This window comes from Zonotrichia leucophrys, chromosome 6 (assembly GCF_028769735.1).
Source record: "Zonotrichia leucophrys gambelii isolate GWCS_2022_RI chromosome 6, RI_Zleu_2.0, whole genome shotgun sequence".
Lineage (NCBI taxonomy): Eukaryota > Metazoa > Chordata > Aves > Passeriformes > Passerellidae > Zonotrichia > Zonotrichia leucophrys.
Genome location: NC_088176.1, coordinates 23,488,720 through 23,513,621, shown reverse-complemented (window position 1 = coordinate 23,513,621; position 24,902 = coordinate 23,488,720). Strand labels below are relative to the sequence as shown.

Genomic DNA, 24,902 nt, shown 5'->3' with positions numbered 1-24,902 from the left:
AAAATTTAAAAGCTTCATTAGCTACAGGTCCTCTGTTTATGCTCTGTGTCAAGAGCGGAGTCAGAAGAGAATGTTTAGATAGAAAGAGATGGGGAATTTTTCAACACTACCTATCTGATTTACAAGGCACAATCTCACTGTGGATCACTTGGATGTATTGAAAAGCTACTTCTGGCCTTTTCTTGTTATTCTATTAGATATAACTACAAACTATCATTCTAAAATTTATGCACAAATATCACTTGTCAATAGGATGTTAAGAAGTAGAGAAAAGGTGCAATTTTTACCACTCGGACTGCGAGAGAATTTCCAATCACACTGTGGCACATATGCAAAGCTTCTCAGCAACTTGTTCCGCGACAATGGATTTGCAAAGCAACAACTGAGGGGATTATTTGATTCAGCATCTAGTTCAAGTAGCCAATTCCTTCAGCAATCAATACTAATCAGCAAGCTAAAGCCTTGTAAGAAAAATCAGAATCCTTCCTGCTGCAGCACGCAGGGCTCTGAGTCCTTATGGTCCAACACAGACACCTCAGCCACTGCAATTCTGAAAACTGAATTTTACATGGGGTTCCAAATATACCCCATACTTACTTCTAAATGCCAAAACACAAAAGATCACCTTTTCAATGAAATTCTGAGAAGAAAAATACATATACACAACTAGGGTCTAATATTTTCTATTTATTACATTGCACTTCGGCTGTGCAGGAAACACTTATTAAAATGAGCACAGGGGACCAGCGAATAAAAGCAATACATTTTAGAGCAAAACACAGGCCATTTTCATATGCACAATTTCTCCATTAATAACATCAGAAATTTTGCTTTTTCCTATTATTCATATATTTCAGGAGGAATTATTAAGAGATATGAATTACATAGCTATGACAGTATGCATGGGGAAAGCTTAATGTCAAAACTTTAATAAGAGCTTTAACAAAACCCCAGCACCTTTGGGTCCTTAGGAAAACAAAACAAAAAAACAAACAAAAAACCCTCACAAAAGGGATTTCTGCTAGGTTTTCAAATGCCCCTTCTGTTCAGTTAAAGCCCATGTTTCATGCACTTCTATTTCCATTGATAGCATATTAAAACAGAAGCCTTCATGTCATCAAGCAAACCAGAGGGCCTTTGGCAGCTGTTAAGGCCCAGTATTTGAGCTGTGTTTTAACAAACAAACCTGTGAGCCCTTGCTCATCTGTCTTTAAAACGCAGAAAGTACACAAATCTGTTTTCCCTTCCATTATACGGTCGCTCCAAATCCCACTGCACTTACTCAGTAATCCTTGGCATAGCTGTATGAAAATGACCAAACCTACATTCAAAGCGAGTAAGTTACTCTCTCGGCAGGCAGGCCTTGGGGAATAGGTGGAGGGGAGGAGTTGGGAACACATTGTTTCCAGGAGTGCCACACACTTGGACACTAGGGCAGAAACCGGACAATGCAATGATCTGGTAGAACAGAATGACTTGTCTGGGTTTATCAGGGGACAGCTTGCTTGGATAATAACAGGAAGCATGATGACTTCAAGCTGTAAGAGCTGCCAGAATCAGAAGGCAAAGTACTTGGGTTTGGGATTCCTAGAAAACAGCTGAAGAAAAGGAGCTACAGTCTTGTAGCTATGGACTGCTTTAAGCAGTCCATAGCATAAGCAGCAATAAGTCTGGCAATGAGGAACAGCTGGGCAGATCTGAAACAAAAATACCAGCTTTCCCAGAAATTCACCTTTAGACTCAGCAGAGTCTGACCCACCAACAAAACCTGGATTTTTGTACTTTAAGTAAATCTTTAAGAACAACTCAAACATGTATTTAAGTTACTGTGAAAAATATATGAGCAGATGTTAAATGCTCTGTGCTGAGCCACTGCTAATCTGCCAGCACCCAATGCTCAGTTCTGTGCCTTACTCTTCATTCACCAAAACATACACAAATTGTTCCCAGTAGATAAATAATTTCTTACACAGCCCTTTTAAGATTGCAGACAAGTAAATTTGAATGTATATACATTATAGATACATTCATGTTTTTAGACGCTTAATATATGGCTATACTTTGTACCTATTTACATGCATTTGCTATATAAATTCACACTTGTTTATGCAAAATAAAAGCTCAACATTTTAGAAGTGACCAAGTTACAGTTTTTGCACTAGGCAATGATGATTAAAACCTGAATATTTCATAGTAGTGAATCACACTGCCAAGTCTCCAGAGACAGAGCAATTTGAATTGGCATAAATGAATGTTTCCCAGTCTTCTGCTGATTCTGTAATGAGTTATCTTCCAGCCCTGCCAATCATTTTTCGGAAGGGAGCCCCAGTCTCCAGCTCTTCAGCTTTATTCACCACTCACAGGTGCTGGGAAGGCTGTGTCTGCTTCCACAAGTGCAACAGCACTTGTCTACACTTCGGTCCTTTTGTCAATGCCATCCACGCACATCCTCAGCGTTTTCATGACCCTCATCTGCACAGAGCCCATTCTCCCATCAGCTTTATCTTCCCAGATCGCCAAATAAAATAACTTCTAGATCAGCAATGATGGAAAGAACGCAAACAAAGCAGTTTCAATCCCTGTACCCACATTTAAACTGGCTGCCCTCTAGACACAGGCCATGAGCCTTTTCACACCAGCAGCTCTGCCAAAGAAATCTCTGGAAGCCTTCTGATCTCCAATGCCAACACATTCCCCTGATGATACAAGTTTAACCTCATGAGAAGGAAAGAATGAAGCTGCCCCACACCGGTTAAACTGGAGTTGTGCCAAAATTGGGTTACAGCAGCTTCTTTTTTTTTTTTTTTTTGAAGGTACAAATGGGTTCACACATTCAAGTTTCTTTTTGAGTTTACTGTGCAATTACCTGAACTACTACCAAAACTCTGCCAAAAATACAGAGTTGCAGGGACTTGTAGGGACTTGCCTGAATGGCACAAGAACATTCTGGCAAATGTGGATATAGTTTTGCTTGGGGGGTTCAAACAAGTACACTTGCAGATTACTAAAATGGATGGGAGGTTAAACTGGAGACTACTAAACTCAGACAGCTTCTTCTTCCAAAGACTGACACGACATTGTCAATCTGCTTTATGGCGATACACTAATTCTATGGTTAATGAAGTCAACAATTTTGTTTCTATGTTAACGCACACAAGACAAATTTTGCTGATACCTAGGCTTTAACTTTTCTTTTAAATCTCCCACAGGTCCTCAGCCTGCAGTTCTAGCAGAACATGTTACTTCTACCTTAAAATGACCTTATTTAGGAGAGTATTCAAATTGCTGACAAGACACACTGCTTCAAGCTGGCATCCTCCCTCCTACTGCCATCAGTGCATTTTTATTATCACACAGCTATTATTTTTTTGTATTTTAGCTTTGGTTTTGGACATTTCTTGAGGACTTCAAGCACAAAATCCAAGGTTCAAAGACTATAGGACAACAAAAACCCGAATAGTGGTGAAAAGCACTGAAATGTATTGATTTAATAAGAGGTAACAGGTGCCATCATTTATGAATACAGTGATCCTGGGTGTATGCATATTCCAGTATATTGACTCCAATGGTTGAAATAAAAAAAAGGGGAGGGAAGGAAGAGGTCTTTTCAGTTATTCTAACAACACCAATGTCAGCCTGTAAAAATCACTGTTTTCAGTAAATTAGTTATCAGCAAGTTAAGTTTTGGTTCTGGAATGGAGAAACAAGAAAAAGAGGAACTTGCAATGGAAATTCCTGTAAGTAATAACCTAGTAATAAAAAGTCAACAGCATTTTTAATTCATGCCAACTCCCAGCCCCCCAGCTGCTAACAGCTGTTCATTAACACATCAGTTTTGAGGCCCCATACACTACCTCTCCTCCCTGCAACTCCAGCTGTGCAGAGAGGAAGCACAGGAGCTCTCTGAAGGATCACATCACTAAAACTGTTTTCAATCCCCTAGGAACAGTGGTCTTGCTCCACCCTTTTTATTACTAATATTATTTTGAAGTCAGACACAAGATGGTCCTTGATCAAATTTTCAGAAGTTGAAACTTCAGCAACACCCTGGGAGAAAGCCCAGAATGCCTAAATAAATCAAAACCACACAGAACGTGTATCCAACAGAGCTGTGTTGTCCATTTCCTGACAGCTTCTATCTAGCCAACAAATTACTACCAATTAAGTCCTTTGCAACAAAGTTTGCTGTTTACTGTAATGCTGAAGGAGGGGAAAAAAAAAAAAATGCTAGGAGGCATTACTCCAAAGGTATTAAAATAATTAATCCATCCACAAACACCACTGGAAATTGCCTTGGGTTTCTCCAAAGGACTTCAGTTTTGTTATTGTATGTAATTATAGTAATCAAGAGTTCCTAACCAGGTTCTGCAAACATTAGGTCAGTTACAATAAAGGAAATTGATTATTTCTTGCAACTCCTAGTCCTTCCCTTCCACTAAAAGAAAACATTAAAAAATTGACAAGTAGATCAGTTGTTTACTCCTTTTAATCTAAGATCCCCACGTATGACATAGAAAAGCCAAGCTCATAACACTATCAGCATCTTAACTTCAAAAAAGCTAAAAAAACAAAGCTCAGCTTCTCCATAGGACACACACAAAAAAAGGACCAAAGTCAAAATGTAACTGGACTAGCAACCGGAAACAGTTATTTTAGAATTTCTAATTTTGAAAATGTAAACCTAATAATAAATAAGTGCTTGGAACCTTTATCATGCTTCCCCAATCCTAGTATCTCCTCACTGTTAGTCTAAAGCATTTTGCATTCAAATGACAAAAACCTTCATGTTCTTGAGAAATGCTTTTATTAAAAGCAGTTTAGTACCTGGTGGTGCAAATGAGCTTTCTCTTCCACATAAGGAAACTCTGGTGACATAGCTGAGTACACAGACACTTAAACGTTAATCTAATGGTCAAAGCTAAAAACACTTTCTGAAAAAGGTGAGTTACCACTGAATGCAAACAGTTTACATGCTCATTTTATAAAGGCCTTGATTCACAGTATTCCATAACCTATCAAGCAACTACACTTTTCTTGAAGAGATTTCAACCTTTTCAAAGAGAGACACAGAAGAGAAGCAGAGACTAAACCATGGCAACTTGCAAGAGGCCTTCTTGTCCCGCTCACAGCTTCGCTCGCACTGCTGCCAGCACAACACAGCACAGAACCCCTGCCCCCTTCTGTGCCCTCCCAGACACAGTGCAAGAGCCCCCTGGATGTAAATAATGCATTTTGATGCATTCAGCCATGGCACAGATAACCTCCACTGCTTTTTAGATTTTCCTGAAAGCAGATCCTCAAAATGCTCCAACTGCATGAGGGCAAAGGAGGGCAGGCAACAGGAGCAGCAGATCTTGCAGGACAAAGAGGGTGCTTCAGAATCAGCTCCCTTGTTTGTCACCTGTGTGATCCCTGCACACTGTTTAATACGGGCCTTTGTCCCTGGCCTAAATTTATGTGAGCACTGTAAAATGTTAAAGCATACTTTTCAGAAGATTTTAAAGCTCTCACAGAAACATCTATGAATCTCATGGTACAGCACTCCAGCACCAGTGAGCAGGTTGTGAGTCCCAAAGCAAAGTTAGCTAACTCAAACAGAATGACTGTATGATTTCAGAGGACTCTGGATAAAGAGCCCAAGAAAGTGTTTTGTTACAATGGTATACCCCAAAATTAAGGGACAGCTGAAGAATAAAGCTTTCATTCCGATATGCTTTGCTGGGTGGAAGAGCAGCTAAATAATTATATATATTAAATAAAAAACAAAAACCCCAACTCAAACAAATAAAAACCTCCCACCCTATACTGTCCATCTTTTTCACTGCAAGTACTATTTGTAAATAGACTACCAGATTTCCATTCTTGACTTTTTGCCAGAGAGCTTTTGCAGTATGTTTCTCTCAAAAAACCCCCGTATCTCTGAAGGTTAAAACAAGCTTAACAATAATAGTCAGATGCCATTTATCTGCACAACAAATTCAGTTACAAACCGTCAATATTTATTTGACATAAATCTCAAGCCCTCTTCCAAGTTACAAGTTATATAAATTAATCTTACTCAAGATATTCATCAACATATTTTCTAACTTTAATATCAATACAAAAACACACACCAAGTACCCCTTGAAATAGAGAGCAGCTGTTTGCACTTAGCTATCTCTACCTTAATCTTATATTTGGCTAAGTTAACAAAATTAATATTCTAGCTTCTTTTCTCTTAAGCTTCAAGGTAATACTGTGCCAAGTTAAAAATATGAATAATAAGTTATTAGTAACATACAGAACTTGCACAGATCGGAGGAAAACAAAGCAATTGCAGTGTAAAAAGCACTGGATGTTTTAAAAAATGTAACAAATTCAGAAAGAACTTCCAATTACAATGTAAACCTTTGGATCTTCCAAAAATACAGCTAGGCAAATATTTGGGAAAAACTATAGCAAGTAATACCTTTAGAAAGGACGGACAGATTTTTATAGGGCTTCTCAAAACTTCAATATTAAATTGTCCAGTGCTCTGATATTTTCACCAGCAGTTATGTCACTACATGAAGAACGCAGAGCCACAGACCAAGTTCACTGGTTTCCTCAAGCCCAAAATGAGACAGCATGATGTATTTGCAAATTCCTGCTCTACTCCTAAAATTCTTATAGCATCAAAGATATTCCTATACCCACCTCCTGCCAGGAGGCACAAAGGCTACAACAAAAGCAAGCCAGCAGAGCACCTGAGGGTTTTCAGAGTTTAATTCAGCAGCTGATGATATTTAAGCATATGGTCAATGTAAGCACTTTTCTGAGTAAGGACAAACTTAACATGTGCTTGACTGAACTTGAGCTCAAACAGATTTAAAATTGAACTCAAAACTGGCTGAATTAACAGTCACACAAAACAGACATGAATATACTCTGGCTCCTTCTACATACTTAGTTTTTAGAGCATGAAACACTCTTTCCTCTCTTTTTAGAGGTTACCATCCATAGTCACCAATTGCCACTACTGATTTAACACACAAATACTTTGGAAGAGAACACAGTCCCCCTGAAGATGTGATTTTGAGGATCTACCTCAAAGCAAATGGCTCTAGAACAATACTCAATTTACTCTTCCTGCCCAGCACAAAGACTGCAATCTGTGAGAAGTTTCTTCCAAAAGAAACAAATCCAATCAAACAACTAAATTATTCTAAGCAGTTTTAGGATAAGTTTACTCATTGCTTATCACAGCACTCTTATTCAAGGTATAACTAATAAACTTTTGCCCAGTTCTGAAGCCTGTAACTCAAACACCCTGAATGCATGCCTCAAGACATCTAAAAATACACTATCTACACACTTTTTTTTTTGTAAATATAGTGTACAGTGGCACAGAGCAGCTTGAGGACAGCAGCATTGTTGTGCAGTGTCAGCAAGCTCAGTGAAACAATTTAGACAAATAAGTGTTATCTTCTGCTCATCAACAATGATAATTTAACAGTATTTTTCATTCCTGTAACACATAGGGAAAACTAAAGCTATGTTTCAAGACCAATAATTACATGACATATTTTCAAAGAGAAACAAGACAAAGGCAACTTCATCTTATTCTAGCCCTTCTCTATGATCTTTTAAAAGTTCCATCTCTTTGCTTGTTATTACTTTGTCTTTCCATCTCAAAAAAGATACAAAAACCAGTTTTAATTCAAGGCTAATTCAGTCTCTAATTAGTTTGGAATCTTAAAGTCTCTGATTCCATGTGTTAAAACTAATTTTTATCATGTCCGATACTTCATGGATCACGGTGAAGTATCGGATCACGGTGTCACGTTCTTGCTAATCTGGATCAGCACTTTTGGCAAAATTTTGTTATGAGTAGAGTACTATGGAGAAATTTCAAATATCAGATCTTGTGAAAGTGCACCAGAAAGCAAGCATGAAAATAAAGCAGCTCAGTCGATTTAAGGGAGAGAAGTCTTCTTCCCAAAAGAGAATTAGAGAAGACAATCCCCTTCCACAGTTCTACATCAAGTTGTCCTTTGACCTTAAGAAAGGGTAAGAAATATATATAAATTCAAAACTTCACTCTAGACACTTTTCTTAGGTGCTGCACTTGACCACTACAAGTAAAATAGAACAGAGATGCTCTTTATTCTTAAACCTGGTTTTGAATCAATTGCAGTCTACAGAACAGCACAGTCAGATGGAAAGAGGATGAAATACATGTCCTACTGGAGCAAGTTTGGTTGACCCAATCGACATGATGGGTCGATTTGTTGGGGCTGTCTCAGTGATAGTGAATGCACTGAACCCAAGGAGAAGCAGAATTTCATACTCCCATTACATACTCTCATCTTCCACTAACAGCACCTACTTTAAAAGCAGCTTCAAATTTAGTCTGAGCCATTAGACTTGGGCACACTATAAGATGTGAAGATGTTCTCAACTGATTGGTACTACCTCAGTGTAGCAGTGGGTGAGCACGGTCACACACCACTTTGCCTCTCAAGAGAAGGTTCTTTCCAAAATGTGACCGGTGCAAGCCAGCTGATCAGGCACATGGTAATCAGTCCAAAAGCACCATAAGGCTTGGCACCACATTCAGTATTTCCAGAAAGGAAGCCAGATGTATATTAATAAGGATAGAAGAATCCAGACAAATGAACACAGGTCAAGGCAGCAGAGATATATGTTCCACATCACCCCTCATTAGACCTGCCTCAAAGGGATGATGCTTAGCTCAAAAAATCACAGAGTCAGTTAGGTTGGAAAAGACCTCTGAGATCTTCAAGTCCAACCTACAACTGAATACCACCTTGTGAACCAGACTGTGGCACTGAGTGCCACATCCTGTCACAACATATGCCACAGTCAAGGCAGCCACAATACAGAGAGTATCACCACACAATTTCAGAAAGCTTTAGGTATTTGCCCAGAGTAACACCATACCTCATTAGAAGGCTTCAGGCACCTGCCCATAGAGTAACATCATTCCACTCCAGAAGACTGCAAGCATCTGCTTCTCTCGTTATTTAGCCCAACCTTTTATACCCCTCATGTTGATGCACTGCACCTGTGTGCCCTCTGTTCCCTTTGGAGGTTGGTCAGTACCATGGGCACTCCAGGGCTCATTGCTGTCAATGCTGCTCACCTGCTGCTCACAGCTGCAGCCAATTGGGGATGAGGCTCGGCCCAGCCCTACCCAATTACTACAAACTGTGTGCCTACAACATCCAGTCTTTTCTGGAACACCACCAGGGATGGTAACTCCACCACCTCCCTAGACAGTCCATTCTAATGTCTAACCATCCTTTCTGTGAAGAAATTCTTTCTCATGTCCAACCTAAACCTCCCCTGGTGCAGCTTAAAACTGTGTCATCTTTTCCTGCCAGTGGTTGCCTGGGAGAAGAGACCAATTCCCAGCTGGATGCAACCTCCTTTCAGGTGGGTGTAGAGATTGATAAAGGTCTCCCCTCAATCTCCTCGCCCTCAGGCTAAACAACCCCAGCTCCCTCAGCTGCTCCTCACAGTGCTTTTGTTCTAGACACCTCAGCAGCCTTGCTGCCCTTCTCTGGACACATTCCAGCAGCTCAGAATTCTTCCCAAACTGAGGGGCCCCAAACTGGACACAGCACTCGAGGTGTGACCTCACTGGTGCCAAGCACAGGGGGATGATCCCCTGCCTGGTCCTGCTGGCCACACTTGGCTGATCCAGGCCAGGATGGCATTGGCCAGTGGTCAAGCAGGCACCCTGCTGGCTCACATTCAGCCAGCCATTAATCAGAACCCCAGGTGCTTTCTTCCTGGCCATGGCCCAGCCGCTCTGCCCCAGCCTGTAGCACTGCAGGGGGCTGTAGTCAAAGTGCAATACTCAGCACCTGATCTTGTTAAACCTCACATCATTGTATTCAGCCCATCCTTCCAGTCTGTTCAGGCCACTCTGCAGAGCCCTCCTGAAGATCAACACACCCCCACTAGCTTGGGGTCATCTGCGCATTTTCCTCCATATTATGCAGTGAGAAACTGAAACCTATAACCATTACAACAGGGGGCTGAAACCTGAGCTCCTGTTTGCTGCTCTGGCATGCCCTGAACCCCATGAAAAAATCCACTTGAAGTATTGTTCAGGCCGGAAATTTGACTGACAGATTTTAACTCCACTGAAATTTTCATGCCATGCTGAGGTATAACTTCACATACTCTGGCTCCACACCTCTGCAGCAGACTGCGTGCAAAGTCTTTCTGCTCATCTGCTAACAAAATCACTAACTTTAAAAGAATGGTTTCACAAACTCCTACAAAAGGAAAACAAGTGGACTTGCACATGTACTCAGTCTAAGCTGAATTTGTTATTATGAACTGGACTCAGTGCTTTCTTTCACATAACACTCAGCCAACTGTAGGGTTTTATAAGGTGCCAGAGGAATGTATTTCCTGTTATCTGAAACACATCACTTCTAGAGCACATGAACGACAGTTTGTGTCGAGTGTCTACAATAAACTAAGAGGGCTGTCAAGTCTGATGGCATATTAGTTTGTCACTTGTAACAGGCAAAGCTGTGTGAGCAGATTAGACAATGCTACATAATTTAATAATTTTATCATGCATTCCACTTGACATTACCAGCTATTCCTCATGATTTCATCTGCCTATGAGACTACAAGCCAGATGCAGAGCCTTTTTACTAAAATGAATACTGTCTATCCATACACAAACAACACTGTCTAACCCACAAAAGGCAAGCTTGGCAACACCAAAACAATTCAACACCAAAAAGCCCCTTCAACTTTAATTCCTGAAAATTCACACATGGGGAAAAAAAAATCATGCCATAGCAAAAAGCCTCTGACAGCATCATTTTAAGAAAATCAAGTACCTAATATATAGAACAACACATAGTATATAGAATACACATATATAGAAATCCTATACACACAGACATCTCTATACATGCATACAGTTATCATGACCTAAGGAAATAGGTCGTTATCAATGAGGAGAACAAGAGGAGGCACTTCATGGGAACCAGCAATAGTGTTTAAAAGAGTAGCAGCACATATGCCACATGCATGTATTTGCAAGCATTGCAGCTTGCCTTGTGAACAGCTTCCAGTTCTAAGGCTCCAAAGAAATGGGAACAGAAAACATGTAAGTTGCAGACCTTAGGAGGAATTATAGACACATTGAGTGAACTACTTATAATGGGAATTAAAATTTTCCCTGGAAATACTTTCTCAGAATTATTTACTCTGCTTATTACTCATTTCAAAATACAGAAGAAACAAGAATTAAAATATTTTGCTCCAATTCTTTTGCACTTGACACTTCTCTGCAGGTATTCAATATGAAAAACGGTTTTGTACCGATACAAAAAATCCCAAGGGGGCAAAATGGGCCAAAATATTTTGCTCAAACTTTTGTTAGTTGACCACAACTCACAGAATTGTAGCTAAAATGGCAGCAAGTATAGGAGTATGGATAAGGCATTAGCAAAATGCAAATTACTGAAAAATCACTGGGTTATGCTGAAAAAAATTCCTCTGATATCTGCCCATAGAGAATCAGCCTATCAAATTTTTAAAGGGCATTTCCTTTAACTAAACTCCTGTAATATATTTTATGCAGAGTTACATTACTAATAATTTCCATGGGATTTCACATAGAAGTACCAATTACATCCTCCCTGTAAGAATCTGTGGAGGCAGAACAAGGGACAAATCATTATGCTTTCGAGTTTTATCTATAAAGCATCTGCACACTCACATTTTTCATGTCAAAAATCCAAACAAGAAAAGCAGTTTCCCCCAAAGTTTGCTGAGATCACAACAACTCTGTACAAGGAGTGATGGCCTCCCCTGCAAGAGCAGCTCAAAGTGCACACCCTGGTCCTACACTGCTTGCAAGCTGCTTCAGCTCGCTCAGCCAACTTTGGCCCAGAGCCACCCAAAGCTATTGCTAATGTGATGCAGTCACAAACTTATTCTTATGATGAGCAAGGATTTGTTTTGTGCTCTTAGAATCTCATTTTGTTTTAGGAGTGTAGAGAAAAACTCACATCCCAACTTTGTGAACATATAAATCAGTGTAGCCCATAATGAAAACTTGTTCCTCACAGCTCATAAGTGCAAAGTGTTCAGATGCAAATGTCCTTATCAATGTTTACTCTTAGCAAACTCGTTGGTTTATTTTTCCTTTATGTTGCAGATATTTGTGTCACTTTCCAGCTGTTTATGTAATTCTGATCTAAATCAGGGTTGATGGCAATTTGCAACATCCCCATTTGATTTTTTCAAGTAACTGTTCTAGGAAGTCTTTCAAATTAGTTATTCTGAAGATGTAGAGAGTTTCTGATTTACTAAGCAGTTTAAAACAAAAACATGACAAGAAAGAGTCAGAAGGACTGGAAAAGCCACTCATCCAGTTCCCCTGATACCTCCCTGGTACAGGTAGTTAATCAAGATACTGAACAACTGCCTTCCTATTGCATTCAGACAAGTTCCTTGATGATTAGTTCTGCTTCCAGCTTCCATCTGAAGTTATTATAATGACTAATAAATCACCAAGTGTATATCAGGCAATCACTGCCTTACATTTCTAATGTGATGCCACCATATACAAAACAACATATTTAAAAGCAAACTTGCCTCTTCTTTTAACCTCTATTTCTATTACTAAACATTAAAAAGGTGCAGCTATCATTTCAGTCACCACCAGAAACTGCAAGGAAGACCACATATGTAGTGAACATAAGAGACAGAAGTGACAGAAATTGATAAAAACTTCATCACATGGCTGACACCCCATATATCAAAGCCCTAAATCTCATTCTCTGCTTGCCTCCAATTTCCATCAAAGCCTGCCAGCTGCACATTTATTGAGAAGTTTGTGATCTGACAGCTACTGTATTACCAACATTAATGATGCATCAGTCTCCAGAATTACTGGGGAAACAGTCCAATTGATTTTATTATTATACAGAGTTCCTCACATTTCATTTCAGGCAGCTTCCTACCACAAATTTTAGCAATAACTAAAAATGCTACACAGCTGATGCACAAAATGCTGGGGCGAAAGATGGTTACCACAGCTTCATGCCACTCCATTCTCCCTCCAGGAGAGCTCCAAATCACTCAGACACCACTGTGTAACCCATGAGTTATTGGTCCATAGCTAAAAGGGCTTACACATTACAGGGCAATAAACAGTGCAGCACTAATATTCACTGATTTGCCCAAGAAAGCTACGAACAGATACATGATGTCATCAGCTCCCAAAAAAAACCAGTTTTCTCAAAGTCTTCTAAATCCCATTCAAAAAAAAAAAAATTCCCCAGGGCTGTGGCAGGCAGGCAGAGAGAACTTTCAAGGTATTTCCATACAGACTGAAATGGTTTCCACAGGTGCCATAAAGAGAACAGATTTTCTTTGCAGCAAATAGCCCACTTTAGTCTGTCCTTTTCATCCTAGAAAGGTCTCTTCACTTAAACAAATAATAACCACAGGTAATAAAAAGATGCAATACAAGAAATCAAGCTTATAGAGGCTTTTTTCAATCATGACCAAGTATTTTTAATATATACATAACTTGAAATTTCCAGAATCATTTAGGAAAGGATCTCTGTGAAATACACAGCATTTGTTTCCAGCAGTTCCCAAAGTTACTGTGTCTTTTTGTTTGGTTTTTTTACAAGCCTGGCTACAACCTAGCAGAGAATGTTTCCTGTCACTTTTTAAGTTTAAAAGAGAACACATAAATGCTGTCACAGTTTCAAGGTTCTGTATCTCTGGGGAAGGGGGGAGTTAGCAAGATAGAAATACAGTTTTCCTTCTCTATTTTTGATCTCCTAAGTTCAACTTTTCCAAAGGTCACGAACAAAATATTTTTAAGCACTTGTATTAACAGTGGCTTACTCATTTCCTTGGATAGACAAGGTCTGCAGCATAGTGACAAGAGAAATACATCAGATGGAACAAACAAGAGCTGCTGCCGAAGTAGAATGAGATCCTTTCACATTTACCTTTTTTAACTTGACAACAGCAATTCAGTGATGGTGAGTTTTGTAAGAAATGAATTTGAGTTATTAGAGGAGATAGACCTTCAAACGAATCAATACTAGTGCTTTAAAAAACCTGCTACAAAAGAAAGTACTATATCTACTTCTATAGAAACTCCTCCCTAACTCCATATCAAGATCTCAAATTAGAAGCACTAGAGGAAAAAGAAGCTAATCACTAGCAAATGCACAGAGAGTAGCAAGCTGCTTCCAGATGTGCAACACAACCCAGACCTTACACAAATAAGTGGTACAAAATGCTTGTTCAATTTTTCTTTCTTGTTTTCTTGCAGTCCACTCTTTAAGGGGCATGCAACATATTCATCTGAGAGGAACAGACACAAAGTCAGCCTGCATCCTTCCCCCAGGCTCTGCTGCCCAGGCAAAGAGCAAACATATCTGGACATAGGCATTACCTATATTAAAGATGGGATCACCTTAAATGGATCCCAGTCTTAACTGAGCTCAGATTCACAAATTCAGATTCAGAGCCATGCTCCACACTGCCCACCTGGCACCTGCCAGAGGGACAGTTCGGCTGTGATTAACACCTTACTGATCACAGCCTGCAAAGCCAAGGGCAAATGGAATGGGCCCTCGTTCACTTCAGTACAAACAGCTCAGCAGCTCCGGAGGAAGGGGCAGTGTAGGCCAGCCCTTCTGAGCAGGAAATCGAACAGACAAGTCCAAAGCAGCAGATTTAGTGTGCATTGGTTGTTTTATTGTTTAGCTTTTGGTTTGCCTTTTTTTTTTTTTTTCTGGGGGGGGGGGGAGTGGTTGTTTTGGTTTTCTTTTAAGTTCTACCAAATTACCCACTTACATATGTATAAAACTTTCACCAATACTTGTATCTGACATCACGTGCAGCAGACACTTTCTTAGCATTACCTTTTGAGGTATCAAAAAAAAGAAGCAAACCTTTCAGGAAGACAGAATTAGTTTGAGAAGGCAGAACTTCTAAAGTATCTTCCTGAGTGCAATGAGCATAAGTTTAAATATCCACAGACAGTTTAGAGAACAGTCCCAACCAAGTCTTTTTACTTTACTGGGACAACTTACATTTAAACACACACATTAAGAAAACCCCAAAACATTGCAATTATTTTATAACAGATGTAACAAATTGAATGTAGGAAACTAATACAAAAATCATTAACTTGGGAACAAACAGTTCTTATAATTAGCTACCAGAAAATATTCAGCATGCATTTACAGATTTATTCTTGAATCGTGAAGTACAGCTCTAGGCACTAAGGTTGAATACCTTGGAGGGGGGAAGGGAACAAAAACCCTGAAGTATTTAAACTACCATCAGTTACCCCATGATTTCCTAGATAAAGAACCAAACTTACACTGTTTATTCCTGCATACAACCACTCCTGTTGTTAGAAAGCTGTTTTTCACCATGCGAAGTGACAACTTCTGTAGGTTGAACACCAGCATGAGTAAGCTGATAAAAATCATGTTAAACTGAGACTTTTATCTCTCTTATACAGCTGGTGCAGATGCAGGCAGTCATACTACTATTAAAGTTTCAGATTATTAAAAAGACTGCTTAAGTGGAAAACGCTTAATATTCAAAAAATCTCTAGTATCTGGTTAGGTTCTTCCCTCTCCTCTGCCTTATGCTTCACTTATTACATTTTTCACCTGGGCCAAAAAATGCAACTACAAAACCACCATTCTTTTGCTTTTTAGCAGACACTCAATGTTGCTAAATAGAAAGGGATTTCTTTCCTTTTGGAAGCTGGAAAGGAACATTTACTCGGCAGAAAACATACCCAGCTTTCAACTTAAACCAACAAATACTTTTAACGTACACTGACTTATGGCAAAAGCAAGTCACACTAACGTAATCTGTTCTGATAAGCCATTATTACATATTATTATATTAATAATTAGGCTCCTGGGAACGGGCAGGAAGTACACAGCAATGGAAGATGGGCCCTGGGAGACTGCACCGACCAACAGCAGCCCTGAACCCCACATCCTCAAAGCAAGGGTTCATGACTACTGTGCACAGATTACGTGATGCCAAATAAATTATACCTCATGCCAAATAAATCCCCAGGGGAGAATGACGACAGGAAAAAGCCATGCCTAACAATGAAGGCCACGATTTGACCCGCACAGCAAATTTTATTATTACAGTTCATGCAGCTTTCTGAGGGCTTAGTAAATGCATAAATGTCCTTAAAGTATTAACTTTATCTCCTAAAACAACCTTGTTCCATCACAACCACACCTTAAACTGTGGCTCCAGTAGGTTGCTGTGTGAAAATAAACTCATTTGTGAAAGCCACAAATCTGAGCTGCATCCCATCGGACGCCCCTGGGCCGCGCGCACCGAGCTCCACACCAGAGCGCAATGGTTTGGGTGGGAAGGGGCCTTTCCACCTTTCCCTGCAAGATGGGAGTGCAGGGTCTCTCGCAGCCAGGGGCTCAAGCCCCTTGCCCCTCAGTACAGCCATGGGGCCCGCTCCCCACAGGCACCGTGCCCGGCCTCAGCCGGACCATGCCCAGCCCCTGCTGCCGCGCCCGTCATGGCTCTCTCCCCTCAGGATCTTCCTCTTTTAATTGCCTCCTCTTTTAACTGCCCTCACTCCAGAGCAGCTGCAGGGAGCCTCAGAGCCCCTCCACAGAGCTGTGCCCCACGTCCTACACCCCTCTGGACATGGGGTGCTCAGGGCACCCGCAGCTCTGCCAGAGTCCTTGGCATGCCCAAGACACCACTCATCCTCTTCAGGCCTCCATTAAAAAAATAACCAAACTTATAGCCTTTTTGGAAATAAACATAATAAATAAAATTTAAAAGATGTCTCAATTTTAAGAGTTAATACAGAAAAAAAAAAAGAGAAAAAAAAAAAAGAGGTGAAGTAGCTTAAGTTCATCTCCTCAGTGGTAATAAATAAGGCCTAAGCTTGGAGGCAAAGTTAACCACAATCCTGGGACTCGATCCAAGTCTCCCATGACAATAGGAAAACATTAGAACTCTAACATTCAAAATATTATTTAACTTTTAAAGCCTTAGCACAGTTCAAAGTCTCCTTTGTGGAACAGCGCTTTTGAAAATGTCGGTTGCCTTCCAGAGACCATTTCCTCCTAATCAGGCCCGGCATTATTTAAATAGCGAGGAATACCAGCAAGAATAGGAATCGCTTGGCTGAGCCAGGAAGGGAGAGAGCCTTTAAAATGACTGCAGAATTTTTAAATGCTGGTAAAAGGCCTAATCCTATATAATCATTTACAAAATGACAAGAAATATAGATTTACTGTGACAGTTTGAAAGGATACCAACATAAATAAAATTACTGCTCACATGATGGCAGCCCCCCCACTGTCCCCTCAGTGGCTTCTGCACCCATAACCAGAGCCCTTCACCACCCAGGCCTCTCTCAGAGGCAAAGCCAAAGAAAAAACAGAGCAACTTAAAAAGCAAATTATTTGCTCCCAAGTCAGAAATTGTTTCCAAAGCACCAGCTTACTCTTGCCAGTGCAGCAGTATGGTTAATCTAGATTTAAAAACAAAACAAACAAAAAAAGAGACAACTTTTAATCCCTGTCTCCTCACAAAAAAAAAAAAAAAAAAAAAAAAAAAAAAAAAAACCACAAACAACTAAACGAAACAACTCCAAAAAACTTAGACCCAAGAGTTTTGAGCTTTAGTTTTATTCACTGAGTTTCCAACTACAGCAGTGTGGCTGCAATACACAGGGCCAGAGCACAGCACCAAGTATGTAGAGACCAAACACACCCAGCATTTCTCCAGCCAGTAAGTGCAATGTGGGTCAGGAAGGCCTGGTACCATTTATTTATGGCTTTTAAAATATGTATCGATGGCATACAGCCCCATTTAAACATTTCTCAGCTGAAGGGCAGATGAGGCAGCAACAGGGCTGATGCCTCATGTGCCCTCCCCACCATCAGGCCCCCGTTGCTGTGCTGGGGTCTGCACAGCCCAATTATGCAGGTGCTGAGGGACCAGTTCTGCTCTGCTGAAGCAAAGCCATTCAGCTCCCAGCTGTCCAGCAAACGCACCCAAGTGTGCAGGGAGGGAGCAGCTGCTCTTCCCTGCCTCCACAGCGCCAGGCAGCTGGGCTGTTGCTGTCCACAGGCAGGCCCACCCCACAGCAGCCCACACCCCCAGCTCCTGCATTCGCTTTCCTGCGGTCTGGATCCTTCTGCATCCATACTGAGGGGGGAATCCCTCTCCTGAAAAGGGGCCACCCTCCTCCTCCTCGATGCTGTGTCCCTTTATACTGCTGCACTCACTGCCCCCTCACAGCCAGTGTCGAGCATCTCCTGTAATGTGAAATTACTGAATAAATATGATGAATGCTCCCTCCCCAGCAGAGCCATGCCAAAGACTGTAAGCAGGTCATTAACTGCCAAGGTCATCTTGTTTGTGAAAAAGAAAGGAAAACATTACCATTAAGACTCTAATATGGTAAAACAGCAATGACGGCAACAAGGAAACATAAGCTTAATGTTTCCTTTAACCCTCACTTAAAAACACATCTGAAGTCATCTGATTCGGCCACAAGACTTTGCAAATTACCTTTCATTGAGCAGGTCTGGGCTGGATTCAGCCCAGTTTCACACTTGTACCACACAAGAACCCCAATATTTTGTGCAGGATCTGTAAACCTTATCTCAAAGCAGAAGGCAATGAATCAATCTGATGTTTCAAAGTCATCAGGAGGGCCACCAATCCCCTCCCACCCATTAGCTTTTAGGGCACATTACTGAATCTTTGCATGGCCATGTGGGACTTGCCTGTGTGCAGCAGCAACTGCCCTGCAATCCCCAGCAGACTCCCCAGCCTCCCCCCTTTCCTGCAGGGAGCATATAAATTTTTCTCCATCTGAGCCTTAACTACTGTTTGTCTGCAGACTTGTAAAATACACTAAGAAATGCCTAATGAGACACTGATCTGGCATCCAAATGTTCTCCCCCTGCATTTCCCCAGCGGGCCGTTGCCTGAGCAGCACACACGTTGAGGCTGTAATTTGTTTGCCAGCTCTCCAAGGAAGGAAGGAAGGAAAGTGGGCGGGTGGGTGAGAGTTGGAGTCAGTGCAACATCAGCACATGGCTGGCTTGCACATGTTTTCAGTCACTCACTACCAAGAAAATACATACACACACACGCACACACACAAAAACGCTGAAGGCCAAATGAAGACGAGGAGGTTGCTAGGATAACATCACTTCCTTCACACCAGGAGCTAATAAAATAAGTAAAAAAACACAGCTCTCAAGACAAAGACTGATGCATGCTAAGATTTTGAGAGCCTATGAAAATGCAGTCCTTCCCAGTTCCAGGTAACTGCACTTCTATACTACCAGGAACCTTGCAAATTATTTATCTTACAGTAGCACTGTAAAAGTAGCTTCTGCACACCAACTAGGGAAGTCCAGGCAAGAGATGGAAGATGGCATAATTAACCTCGTGTGCTGACTTTTTCCTCATCACCACAAATCAATTAATGCGAAACCAGCGCATCATGTTTTATTACTGGGGACACCCAGGCACGTGAAGCAATCTTTTCCAAGTTACTTTAGAAGTTTGGAGGGGAAAAATTAGCTGAAATCAGACAACCACAACCCAAAGCCAAGCCTCCTGCCCTCTAACTGAACATTTAACTCTTGGCGGAGAGAGCCTGAACATGTAGACAAAAGCAGCTCACAGGTCGGTGAGCTGTTCCCTTGACTGCTGCTGCCAGAAGGAGTTACCCATGTGGCTGGGTTTCATCTTTAATACTGCAGCATAAGACCTTGCAGTATTTAATAAAAAAATTTTTAAAAAGTATTTTTGAAAGGACGTTAAATATTTTAACGTTCAATATTTTAACGTTAAATAGGTTCCAGACTACAGGTATTTACATACATTCTTAACTTGATGTGTAAGGAGTGTGACAAAGTTTAAAAAACCATTTTTATGTCTAACCTTAACAATGTATATAAATACTTACAGGATTGTGACTTTGATTTCCCTCGCCTGTGCCTAATACATCACCTGGCTCTTGAGTGGCAGGGGTCAAGAAGCGAGCTGCTTTCTCACTGTCATGCATTATCCCTATCCTGCATTGCCTGGCTTGCTAACAGAGGAGGAACAACTGGGAAATCCAAAACCTAAAACTCCAAGCTGCTTTTAAGTGGTTAGCATTCTGCAAAAACACTGTCAAACAGCTAGACTGAAACTTGAATATTCAACGGTACGTTTTCTGAAACCTCATGCAGATTAATTTGAGCAGGTATTAAAGGGATGCTGTAAACCCATTTTGTTCTCTTCTGGCAAAAACTTACACTGGAGTTACTCACATGGGAGTTAGCAATGAGGCACCTCATGTGGCCTCAGTGGTGTGCACACAGATAAGTCTGTGACCTCTAAAAGCAAGGCCATTTAAAAAGCTTCAGGATTAAAAACAAAAAAAATCAAAACAAGACCCTAAAACTTTTACTAGTTTAATCCAGGTTTTATTCACAATGATCAAAATTTTGAAAGATACTAAAGAAGTTCTATGAGTATGAGCAGCAGCACTCCCTTCTTGGTTCCCAGGAAGCAGGGCTCTGCCTGCTCTTCACCTTCCCCATAAACCCATAGCATACAGATGGGAAAAAAAAAAGAAAAAAATTGCTATATGCAGCTCAGTTTCCACTATTGCAACAAGGCTCAATCAGTTTAAACAGCATACTCACCTCTTCTTTTTTGGCATCAGTCACAAGACACATTTAAAACCAGTGAGTTGTTAATACAAATGTTACTTTCAGAGGTTTGTTTATGTGTTTGACAGCACTTAGGCTTCACAACTTTTAACTATTTCCTCCCAAAGTTCATCTGCCAGTTTCCTCTGTTTGTGTAGTCTTTGATAGTGAAGTAGGACAGAAAAAAAATTAAATGCTTTAAGTGCATGCATTTTTTTTCTTTAAAACCATTAAGCCTGGGAGAGTGATTAATTAACAGTCAAAAACCCCCAAACCATTTTCTCTTTAGAAGAAAATCCTGTATTTATTTTGCACTTCAGTATAAATAATATCTTCTATAACTTTTTATTAATTTGTAATGCACTTAAGTCTCACCAATAATTTCTGAAACCTGTACAGTTCTTACAGCTACCAGAACACAGCATCCCATCAAACTGGAGTGCCAATTTCCCTAACATGACATTAATGGAGGATGCAAGCAGTCTCTTAACTTGGGTAAGGCTAGAGATGCAAAATCAAATGTCTGTGTACAAACTGATTTCAATAATATGCTATCAGAGTTTAATATATTAATGAAAAGGATTTTAAACAATACAATTTCTCTAAATTCAATCAGTACTGCTCAACAGATACAGTTACGAAGTATCATAATGAATATTAATGGAAGAGGCTTACACTATGTTATTCTTGATATCCTGACACACAAAGATTTCACTATGGTAATTTGCTTGGAATATAATTAAAAGAACCAATCACAAAAAAAACCTAAAACACCTGCAAAAAAGAATCTGTGCCCTTCATTTCTAGAAATAGTCTATAAACTTGAAAAACTTCAGTGAATTTGGAGATGTTTGAAAGTCTTGCTTCATGCTATTTGAAAGTACCAAATTTTCAGAAAGAGCATGCACTGGAATAGGGATCTCTTTCAGGCATTTTACTTTATCAGTTGCCTTAAGAAAAAAACAGCATTTTTCCAATAAAAAATTATTTTTAATAAAAACAAAATTTGGAAAGAAAAATTACCATGAGACATGAAGGTATTGCAAATTTCTGTTTTCAACCATAAGTCATCCTATTTTTTTCCTAAATTAAGAAAAAATTCATTACCTGGAGCTATTAAAAGTTAATTTGCAATAAAGCTGATGCACAAAACATCTGTGTACCCCTTTTATCAAAATATTCTGTGTGGCACCCCAAACAGCAATCTACTCAAAATCCGTTCACAACATCAGGACAATGTCTAGACCAAGGTCACAGGTCTACTTCACTGAGATGTCTAGAGTGCCCACAGTAAAATGCACGCAAATACTGGCCAGTTAAAGGTTCTGGCTTGCTTTTTAATTTGGGGAAATTTTCTCCAATACCTGAAGATGACTGATTTACACATTTTTGTTCAACAGAGGCTCTGGCATTTCATTTTTGTAAGGCATGAAGAGTGATAACATCCCTTAGTAACAAACCCATGCACAGTAAACAGAGAGAACATTTAATTCCATGGGAGCATGGGCACCCCACAGATGTAACACATCTACACCCACAAGGCAGCCAGAGTGTGATTTATTGCACACTCCCAAGGGGACAGGGCCACTCGTGGTCTGATCCCCGAGCTCCAGCCCCCGCGCCCGCAGTAACAGAACGCCTCTGAAAATACAGATCAAAGAAACACAGTGTGCCATGGGCTTTAGGAAACATAACAAAAATTATTTAAAATCACAACTAGCATTTAGACAACACGCTCTGTTTAATAATAAGTGTTATTTTTGTTATCATGGTGCCCAGGAGCTCCAGGCACCAATCAGGGCTCCCACCGCAGCAGGACTGCACACCATGCACAAGGCACCCTTTTAGCACAGCTTCTGCTGCGGCACTTCAGCCCCCGAACGAGGCTCCAAAGCTGCAGAAACAGAGCCGGGGAGGCGCAGAGCCAGGGGCTGCTGCCAGCTGGCCGCGGGGAGGCCACGGCTCCCGGAAAGAGCCGCCTGCGCCGGACCGCCCGCCCCGCCCGGGCACCCACGGGAGTCACCCACAGCCACCGGCTCCCCCCACCGAGGGTGGGAACAGCAGATGCCAGCAGGAACGCTTTGGGGCTGCAAGCTGCAACTTGGCTCTCCCTTACAGGTTTTAGTTTTCGATCTTAGTGCACAATTTGTGACAGTACACAGCTGCCTTTTCTGCCAGGGGTAAGTGTGATAGAAGTATCCTGTGGCCACACCAACCACAGGGGAGGATGGGCTTCGAGCTCCTGATACCTCCTCCCTGACTGTACAGTGCTAAGTTCCCACGACCTGGTATGACAGAAAAGGAAATAATCCATTTCAGTTGAAACACAGGTTGTTCAAAGGAAAACAAAAAAACATCTCCTAAGACCTGCATATGGGCTTTTAGTCTGTGGAAAGCAGTCACCTTCTGCAAAACAGAAGCCTCAGAGCTGGGGGTACTTAATCCAAACTGGAAGAACTAACCAGCATGATGTAGCACAGCTGGTTTCAGTGCCAGTTCACACACTGTGTCACAGAACATACAAGGGCATTTTAAAAGGCTCAGGGTCTCCAGCAATCCCAAACTACCCATCCCATCCCCAGGACAGCACCAGGCAGCATGGGGAGGAACAAGGCTTGAGGGAGACTGCTCTGTGTGATGGGCAGCCCTGGCCCTGTCACGCTTCCCCAGTGCCCTCAAGCACAGCCCAGCTGGAGACGCAGCTCTTCCAGCATCTCTTCACTTCTCCAGGACAGGTAGCTGGAGATAGCTGAGGCCTCCAGCCTCCCACGATCATCCAGGGGAAAGGATAATCTTGTTGGGCATGGCCCTGCAGAACCAAGCTCCCTTTGTTTGGATCTTGCTTTCAGGACTCCTGAGCAGTTCCAGAGGCTGCTCTAACAGAGGACAAGTGGTGCCCAATGCAGGGAAGGTTACATGCAATTCAGGTTTTCATTTAGTGAGAATCTACCTGCCCCCAGCAACAGATGCTCTTGTACTAATAGGAAAACAAGTTTATGCAAATCAAAATATTGTGGTTTTAATCACTTGATCCAATCTATTTACAAGCTGGGTTTATTATTTTCTGCTAATTGTGAGGCTGTGGATCTGTCTTATTTTCCTAGGCAGGAGAGCTAGTTAAAGCAATCTTTCCTGACTCCATGTCTGCCACAGAGCTCTGCTTCCGAATCCTCTGCTGCTGCCCATGTGCTGCCCATGGGCAATTGGTGCAGGCACAGAGGGAAACAGACTAGGGAAAAAACATGTAAGAAAAACAAAAGGGTTTTTTTGTTTTCATCCTCATCAGTTCAGCAGTATGGTTCATTGTGCACCTGCACAAATATTTATGCTAACACAGCATAAGGATGGGAATAACATGCAGCAGGGAACTAAGAGGCTCAAGTAGTCCTGACAGCACAAAACCACAGGATGGAAAGAGGGATTGTCCACCTTTCTCACAGAGCAGCATATTCACACTGGGCATCATGGTACAGTTCCCCTCAGTATTAATGGCATCATTTACTCCTGTCCAGGAGAAGTGAATGCAGAAAGCCATAAAAGATTCTGACCCATCCACAAGCCATCCAGCTTGGTGCAGTGATGGCCCCTTGCTTCCATGCCACCCTACCTTTCCTGATTGCCATCAGCCTGTGTCAGTGGCACACAATCAGCACCACCTCCAGGACATAATTTATCTATTCCTTTGAGAGGCACAGGTGGGACCCAGCACACCTTTCCCTCTGTCATTCCTGCTACCACAGAGGATGGAGGAAAGGTGAGGAACGTGGCCACGCCAGGGACACCACAGTCAAAGCCCTGTGTTGCTAGCACCAAAGCTTGCATTCTCCAGCTTATCTTCCAAAAGTCATGGGACTTTTGGACCATGCCACCAGTTAATGAATGGTATCCTTGAGCTAGCTCAATATTAAATCAGGTGAGGCTGGTAAGAGGTATTCAGTTCAATGGGACTTAAGAGGAAAAAAATGCACATGAAGGTGCACATTGGCTATGTTACATTAATATAAAAACTCAGAAAAATAGCTTCTCTTGTATACTTGTCAATGTCAGAAAAATATTCTATAGGAGAAAAGAGTTTCTAGAAAACCAGGTTTTTGCACAGTTCTGAAGGGTATTAAAATAGTCTTCATTTTTGGGGGGAACTGCAAAATGCCTGGACACTGAGAAAGAAAA

General features: G+C 41.2%; 1 protein-coding gene across 9 annotated transcripts in view; it reads right to left on the bottom strand.

Annotated features, from left to right (window-relative positions):
- The window catches only part of ZMIZ1 (zinc finger MIZ-type containing 1), a 346,373-nt gene that overhangs the window by 296,787 nt on the left and 24,684 nt on the right, over positions 1–24,902 (bottom strand). Inside the window, exon 1 of one of the 9 annotated variants that reach the window (XM_064716342.1) lies at positions 8,923–8,959. The exons of the other annotated variants lie outside the window; for them this stretch is intronic. The gene's annotated coding sequence lies outside the window, so the exon portion shown is untranslated. Of the gene's footprint in view, positions 1–8,922; positions 8,960–24,902 lie in introns of those variants that run through there. 9 annotated transcript variants of the gene reach the window in all.